At 41.8% G+C, this 9,040-nt stretch overlaps 1 protein-coding gene across 2 annotated transcripts in view; it reads left to right on the forward strand.

The window, feature by feature from the left end:
• Positions 1 to 9,040, forward strand: part of tenm1 (teneurin transmembrane protein 1) — a 2,412,691-nt gene that overhangs the window by 662,565 nt on the left and 1,741,086 nt on the right. The window lies entirely within an intron of this gene.

Here is a 9,040-nt window from a genome sequence, read left to right on the forward strand (position 1 = left end):
CCATCTTGCTTATCTCTGCCCTGTTGTGGCCTGTCTTCTCCTGTAATCGGAATAAGGTGGGGGTCAGGATGAAATGAATGATATTACAGTGAGGGACCAGCTGTGAATATTCATGTTTATGGGGGAAAGTTGTTGAGATGTGGCAAAGGATTGTGGAGATTACATGGAGAGCATGCAGATTAATGATGTGGGAGGTTGAGAGGGGAGAGCAAGTGAGGAAAGTTTTGTGGGTAATTGAGAGAGTGGTGGGGCATGAGTGGGTCTGTGTGCATTGGCAATGAAAGGCTGAATGAGATGGCAGCGAGAAGAGTTTGGCATTTAGCCTGGTGGAGCGGAGAAGGTCATTGACCTTTTTACAGCTAATTCGCCATGCCTTGGAGATAGTACTGATCCAGGTAGTGACCTCATACCAGGCAGGCAGGGTGTGGTGCTACAGTTTCCTCCACCAATCCTCTGGACCAAGGACAGTCCTTCTCTGCAACACTCCATGCATCAGGACCTCCAAGTCACTGAGTACATTACTGTTCCATCTTCCCTATCTCTGACATGTTCGGATTCTGTCCACCAATGAGCAGGGCAGCTTTAGAGTGCCAGTACTTGTCTGGGTGAACTGCAAAGTTGAAAGATAGTGCAGGCACAAGAGATGTTGGTTTTTGGGTGGATATCAGCTGAGTAATGCGTTATTCTAGAATGACAAGTGGAAAAGTGTGACAGAAATCCAATGCAAAAGATTCTACAGAGGCAGTGTAGACCATTAATAGAGTATATTAACTAAGGTATGTTGAGGGAAGTTGTTAGATCTCATGGCAACACACACTTCTAAAAACCTGATGCAACTCAGACTCTGCAAAAATTATGCAAGATTCAGTCTGTGCATCTGAAGTGAATTGAGCACAATGGAATTCAATTATAAAGAGGAAAGATCAGGCAGGATTCCCACTTCCCTGCGCCATGAAACATTTTTAGTTAGAAGGACATTTTGTGTGGAGAAGGATTTGCCTGTTATGATTTCCCATTTCAATTGGTCAGACAGCATTTACTAGCCATGTTCTCACATGCAGAATGAGTGCATTCGAGAGTAAGAGAGGGCTCCAGGTACCAAGAGAAGTAAAATCCAGCAAAGTAAACCTTTTGAGATACATAAATATCTGTTGAGACTTGGACATACAGACCATGATTCCAAAGTTTGCAGAGAATGTGATATGCAGAAATGTGATAAGCAATGAAGAGATTAGGAACAGATTTCAGGAAGACATATGATTAATGAAATGAGAAGACATGCAGATGATGAAATTTAGCATAGATGAGTGATTTGCTGCCAATTTGCAGGAAAAATGAGAAGCAATTTGAATTAAATGGTAGTAGTTTCAAGTGGGCACAGGTATAGAATCGTGAAAGTGTATGTATGCAAACCTTTGAAAGTATCAAGCCAAGTTGAGAAATAAAATAACCATAGGATTCCTTGGCTTTAATAATAAAGGCATAGAGTCAGCAACGGTGAAAAGATTCTGTCATTGGCATAAAATGATTGACATGCAGCAAATTAAATCTGTTGGAGTTGGGAAATTTCATTTGGTGTACATTTGCAGATGGTTGCAGTGACTAATCCATGAGAGACAGGCTCTGTCACATGTGTTGCATATTAAATGGCTATCAAGTATTGATGTGGGTTGTTGTTTTCTGTGGTGGACCCTGTTGCTAATTGTAGGCATCTACCATCATGGCGATATGCAGTGACCCTCTGGTTACATTCCCATTTTCCTCTGTCATTGCCTGGTATGTCCCACATCTTAAGATTGATGTTGAATTCTTTCATGTCACATTTACAGCATCCTTGCAGTAGAATTTAACTTCTAAAACATTTGAAATAGGAGCAAAAATATACCATCTGGCCTCTCAACCCTGTTCTACCTTTCAAGTAGATCATAGTTAATCAGTTTGTGTTTCATATGGCTTTGCCTGGCCATAGAAAATGCTTAGATTTGTGACTAAGTTCATCCTGTAAACATGCTGGAGTTACCAATAATGCCTCTGCTTGATGAAACTAACACACTTTGGAGCTTTACCTTTGAGAGGACTGGGCATTTGTGATTCTGTCCCTCCATTAGATTCACACAATGTGCTGAAAGCCAACACTTCTTGAGCTTCCTTTCTTAATAACTGTGCTTCATCCCATGATTCACAGCCATGCAACAAAGTGCTGAAGTGTTAGTCCTAAGAGTCAGCTTGATGTTATTCTAACGCACATTTTGTGAGTTGTCCAAAGGTTGTGACTGCTTTCCTTTTGTTTGCATCGAGTCCTGCATAAAGAGGCGTATTAAGGATGTTATGTACCAGCCCAGACCCCCTCAAAACATTTCAGGCAGGTAGCCCAAACCCAAATTTGCTAGTTGCTTTAAGCAGGTGTAAAGGGAAGAATCAGCTGGTTAGACCACTTAGTTTTAAACAAGACAGAATTTATTTACAAGATTACTAAATAAAACACAAACAACAGAAAACAGAATACGAATGATCTAACCTCTCCGAAAACACAACAGACCATCCCAACTTAATGATGCTGTTCCAAATACTTGCAACAATCCCCATAAACACCCCTTGGCACAAAAGGGAAAGTCAAATCCTACAGAATATCAGTCAGAGAGAGAGAGGGAGAGAGAGAGAAAGAACCAGCCTGGACCTGCTTCTGTAGGTTCAGCCACCTTTTCTTTCACACTACCGCTAAAAAAAGCAACCTGTAGTAAATCTGAGCAGGGAGAGCTGGACGCACCCCTTTCATTGTACAAGTGTATTTTTTAACTTGAAAGCCTCTGTCTGAGGCAGTACCTGTCAGCTATTATCAAATTGGCCTGAAAACCCTTCAATTCCCAGCCTTTTCAGACTTGGTGTTGTTTTCGATCTCTCTGAAAAGAAGAGCCAAGGACTGTATCAGCTTGTTCAAGGTACAGCTTCATCACAAGGATAAAAGGAACTTGCTAACCATTGTGATAGGGGTAGAGATGTGACAGTCTGTCCTATCACCATGTTTTGCTGAACTGTTGTAGTGAGGATGTGGAAGGAGAGAAAATCCATGAGCCTTTGTAGCTGAGTTTCTTTGTGAACAATTAGTCCAAAATTATCAGCATAGACTTGGACTCTGATATAAATGGGCTATGTCTTTCTTTTAACTCTCCATCTGGATGGATTGTAAGGCTTGTTGTCTGACCTAGTACGCAGATGAACTCTTTCTGTATCTGCAGGGAAAGTAATTGCCAGGAGCATATGAAGAATAATATATCATGTAAACTGAGAGCAAGGTACACCATTGTATCACTCCAATCTTTTTGCGCTGAATGTGGTATCATCAAACTGTACAATACAGTACAGGAACAAATTACTGCAGATGCTGGGAATTGTACTGAAAACAAGGAATGGTGATCACAGCGTGTCAGACAATATCTGTGGAGAGAGAGCAAGCTAACCTTTCAAGTCGAGATGACTCTTCATCAGAGCTGAAGTTAAGTTTGGAGGGAACAGCATTTATGCTATGGCGTGGCTGGGGGAGTGGTTGCTGGAGTAGTAGGTGTAGGGTCCCGGTGAAGAAAAGATGTTGATAGTTCAGATTAAATGATCAGGATGTGAGAATGGTAGAACAATGATGTGTCTCCTGCCAGACTTGAAAGGACAGTAAGTGGGACGGAGGGAACGGAGGACATGACAGCAGGCCAAAACAAAGGGAATAAATGTTCACAATTTGAAGGTGTTGAACTCAAAAATAAATCCAGAAGGCTGTAAAGTGCCCAGTCTGAAGATGAGATGTTGTTCTTCCAGTTTGTGCTGTGATTCACTGGAACACTGCAGCATACTGAGGACAGACATGTGAGCAGTAAATAAGCAGGAAGTGTTTTCAATACCTAAAAGGATCAATAACATAAGGTTAAAGATTTAAGAGGATTATCAAATCAGCCAGAGGCAATCTGAAAAATAAGAAACATTTTTTATAGCATATTTCATTTAGCGTTTTTGATTTGGAATCTACTGCCTATGAAGATAGTAGAAACAGTAACTTGCAAAGCATTTGTTTATTTTACATATTCATACTATCATCTCTTTTCAGAATGGTGTGCAGTATTTGAAGGATTGCAGGCTGAGTGGGAATATTTTGATTTACGTGTGAATGCTTCTTCCATGATTCACAAATGCTGGAATGGGACTTGACCCCCAAGTCCTTTTCATTCAGAGGTAAAATTATTAACAACTCAGCCAGAAAAGCTACCTTCAGTAGGGCATTGTGTGAATGCTCTAGTATTCAAGAAGACTACTAAACTATGGGGAAAGGCTAATTGGATATTCCATCAAAGCACTTACGAGGCACAATGGACAAAATGGTAGCCTTCTGCACTCTATTATTTTATGGTTCTATTCCTTTGGGAAAGAAGAGAATGAATGGTAGTTTGAAAATGAAATTCATTTTCCAAGTAATATTTCACCATTCACGTGTGTGTTCTGGTGAGTTTAACATGGGCTGGAACATCCTGACCTTGTAAGGAGCGCAAGGAAAAGCAACTAAGTTGATAAATGGAGCTGAGCAACTGAGGTATGAATTTACACTCAAAATAAAGGAAGTCTGAAGGTGATGCTACTGAACTATTTAAAGTTGTCAAGTCAAAGATAAATTGGATCCTGGATTGATGTCCAACATCAGTACAAGCAAGAGAACAAAGAATCAATTAACTGCGCAAAGAGGAATGCACTGTTAAGAATTAACGTAGTGGGTTTTTCAGGAAATTGCAGCTGATTAAGTTGGAATAAAATGTCTTTTTTTTTAGACACTGTTACCAGTTAAGGTCATCACTGCCTGCTGGTTGGATCCTTTCAGGCATTATCAAAAAAGGGTAACCTCTGATGATCTACAGAGGAGGGCAAAAGAATTGCATGTGCTTTCCCAAAGGAAGCAGAGATGTAAAGAGTTAGTGGTTCAGTTTTACAGACAAACAGAGTTACCACAGGTGCAAGGAACAATTGACAAATAGAATGTGACACTGAAAGCTGTACATGGCAGCCTTCACAATGTGATAAGTAGGAAGGGTTTGCTCCTGTTAATGTCAGCTCACGTGCGTGGCCAAGCTCATCAATTCATCGAGGAAATGTTCATTATGTTTTTCATCATATAACAATGCACCTTTCCATTCTTCATGACTGAAAACTAGGATTCTGGATGACCAATTAAGTTATGATGCCAGGTATTCACTACAGTCATGGCTGAGAGCACTAGTTAAAACATAGAACATGACAGCACAGCATAGGCCCTTCAGCCCTCGATATTGCGCCAACTTGTGAAATCAATCCGAAGCCCATCTAACCTACACTATTCCATTCTCTCCATATGCCTGTCCAATAACCATTTAAATGCCCTTAAAGGTGGTCAGTCTTCTACTGTTGCAGGCAGTACATTCCACACAAAGGGCTTATGCCCAAAACATCGATTCCCCTGCCCTTCGGATGCTGCCTGACGTGCTGTGCTTTTCTAGCACCACACTCTCAACTCTGATCTCCAACATCTGCAGTCCTCACTTACTCCTAGTGCATCCACACCCCTACTACTCTAGTTGAGTGTCTGTGACAAGAAAGATACAACTGTTATAATGAGAACCAACTCATTCTAACTATCTTCATTTTAATTGCTGAACCAGCAGGGAACGTGAGAATCATTGTGGATTGCTATGTAATACATTACCACACAATATAAAAGGTTTGCAGAACCTCAAAGGAATCAGGATGAGGAGGTGATACAAAAGCCTCACTTATCACTTCAGAAGATGGTTGCACTGGAAGGAGGGAGTATTGAAGTTGCCCAGAAGATTTCACACCTTTAGCCCTTTCCATAATTGAACAAATCACAAATACAAATCACTTCAACTTTCCCCTTCCCAAAGTCCCACATTGCTAAAGACTTGTCTTTCTATCATCCCAAATCACATAAGCTAAAAGCACATGCAGGAATTAATTGAAAGTATTTACACAAACAATTCTAATTTCACAGAACAGAATATTTTTTTCCACAAAACTGCCAAACATTCCAGTCACTCTGTGAGCAGCTGCTACTTTTTGTTAACTAATTTACCTGTTTGTCTTTCCAATACACAGTTTGCATGAGATGATTCTCATAAAATTATAAAATCATAGAGTCACACAGCACAGAAGAGGGCCTTCAGCACATTGAGTCTGCACAGACCTATCTACACTAATTTCGTTGGCCATGGTCTATAGCCGTGAATCTTATGACATTTCAAGTGCTCATCTAAGTCCTTTTTAAATGTTTCCTGCTTGTACTACCCTCCCAGATAGTGCATTCAAAGTTCCCACCACCCTCTGGATAAAATGCATTCTCCTCAAATCCCATTTAAACTCCCTGCCCCCTTGTTATTGAGTCTTCAACTAAGGGGAATTGCTGCTTGTGATCTTTGCCCACGCCACTTGTTATCTTGTACACCTCAATCAGGTCCTTCCTCAGCATTCACAGCCCCAAAGGAGATTATTCAGTTTCTCTTCATAGCTAAAATGCTCCATCCCAAGCAACATCTTGGTGAATTGCCTTGATACCCTCTCCAGTATAATCACATCCTTCCTGCAATGAGGCAACTGGAACTTCTTGCAGTGGCCTAACCAAAGTTTTGTACAGCTCCAAGATTACCTCACACTTTACCTCTCTATTTAATCTTGCCATGATTGATAAAGCAAGTTCCCCATTTGCCGTTTTAACTAGCCCACTAATCTGTCCAGCTGTGTTCAGAGATCTGTGGACAAGCACTCCAAGATCTCTCTGACTCCCTCCGTGAGGTTGAGATAGATTCCCTGAAAAATCTGATGTAATTCTTGTTTAAGAGAAACAGCTGCGCAGGAACACTAGTTGGATTGCAGAGCGCTGCTCCTTCATCAGGTAGCTACCTTCATCACGGTTACCTGATGAAGGAAAAAGGTTCTGAAAGCTAGCACTTCCAAATAAACCTGTTGGACGAAAACCTGGTGTTGTGGGATATTTTAACTTTGTCCACCCCAGTCCAACACCGGCACCTCCACATCATAGCTGGATTGGTTCAGATCCTTTTCTTCTCGGAGCAAGGGTTATGGGCTCTTTGTCCATATTATAGAAAGCCTTAGGGAGCAGACCAAGTGCAGCATACTGGAAACATTGTGGCATCTGCTCTCTGCTTACAGCCAGATTTTTGAAAGTACTGTGAAAATATTAGACATACAACAGAAGATGCCAACACTAATGGCTTAAGGGAATGGTGCATAAACTTCCACTGTTTAATGCAAATAGGTAAAATGGATTGCCTTGGTTTATTTTTCCCACCCTTTCAATCACTGCATTCTCATGAGTACAGGCTGAGATTTACATAACAGTTACCTTAATAGTTAATTGTCCTTATTTACCAGATAGAAAAAAAAAGGATAGCATCTGAGCAATCCCACAATATTTATTCAATGAAAGTAAGACTTCATTTGTCTGGTGACCACTTACATTTTAAAAGCTGGTGAATAGTCTAATCTTTCTTTGTCAGACAATGATTGATCTCACTGGAAAAGCAAGAAGTGGTATAAAGGTATTTGGAAATTAGGATTGTATAGAATGAGCCCCAAAATGTAGTACCTCTGTTAGGCCAACAAAAATATTCAGAAGAATGATTTTCTCATTACTCCTGACAAGTCATCAATCTCCCTAATAGCTCCAGGTACCACACTGTGGGAATTTGACGCAATTAACTTTACTAAGCTGAGTGAGAAAAGTCACCAAATAATTAGTTTAGATTCCCTACAGTGTGGAAACAGGCTCTTCGGCCCAACAAGTCCACACCGACCCTCCAAAGTGTAACCCACCCAGATCCATTCCCCTCTGACTAATGCACCTAACACTATGGGCAATTTAACACTGCCAATTCGCCTGACCTGTACATCGTTGGACTGTGGGAGGAAACCGGAGCACCCAGAGGAAACCCACGCAGACACCGGGAGAATGTGCAAACTCCACACAGTCAGTCATCCAAGGCTGGAATTGAACCCAGAACCCTGGTGCAGTGAGGCAGCAGTGCTAACTACTGAGCCACCGTGCTGCCCCAAATAGTTGAAAATGATTTACGATTTCCAAAATCAAACTTGATATGAGACTTTGCTTAAAAATAAATGATATCATAGAATCATAGAATCCCCACTGTGTGGAAGCAGGCTATTTGGCCCATTGAGTCCAGAATGACTTTCTGAAGAGCATCCTACCCAGAACCACCCCCCCCCCACCAATCCGTTTAAATTGAATTAAATTGAATTAAATCAGCTTTATTGTCATATGTACTCAAATGAACCAGTGAAAAGTTTATTACAGCACCATCTTAAATCAAGTGTGCCCAGGGATAGCTTCTTCAGTTAGAGATTGTTTACAGTGTAACAAGATCACCAACACATGACACCATCTTAGGTACAGAGTACCTAGGTACAATCCTTAGTTAAAGAATAGAGAAATGAAAAGTTATATTACAACTGTATAGTATACCATAGGTCAGAACAAACAAGAGCCAATGTTAAAATATCACAGTCTGTCTCTAAAAGTTCTCTGTACCAGACCAGTACAGGGGGCTCCATGTGGTCAGATCGCTCAGAAGCCACCATGCATAGCACCGGGCTGTTGGTCACCAGCATCACCGCTCCAGGCTGTTGGTCATTAGTGTTCCCACTCCAGGCTGTTGGTCATTAGTGTTCCCACTCCGAGCTGTTGGTCACTGACGTCCCCACTCCGGGCTGTTGGTCACTGACATCCCCACTCCGGACTGTTGGTCACCAGCATCACCGCTCCAGACTGTTGGTCAGTGACGTCCCCACTCCGGGCTGTTGGTCAGTGACGTCCCCACTCCGGACTGTTGGTCACTGACATCCCCACTCCGGGCTGTTGGTCACTGACGTCCCCACTCCGGGCTGTTAGTCACTGACTTCCCCACTCCGGGCTGTTGGTCACTGACATCCCCACTCCGGACTGTTGGTCACTGACGTCCCCACTCCGGGCTGTTGGTCA

Source organism: Chiloscyllium plagiosum, chromosome 15 (assembly GCF_004010195.1).
Source record: "Chiloscyllium plagiosum isolate BGI_BamShark_2017 chromosome 15, ASM401019v2, whole genome shotgun sequence".
NCBI lineage: Eukaryota > Metazoa > Chordata > Chondrichthyes > Orectolobiformes > Hemiscylliidae > Chiloscyllium > Chiloscyllium plagiosum.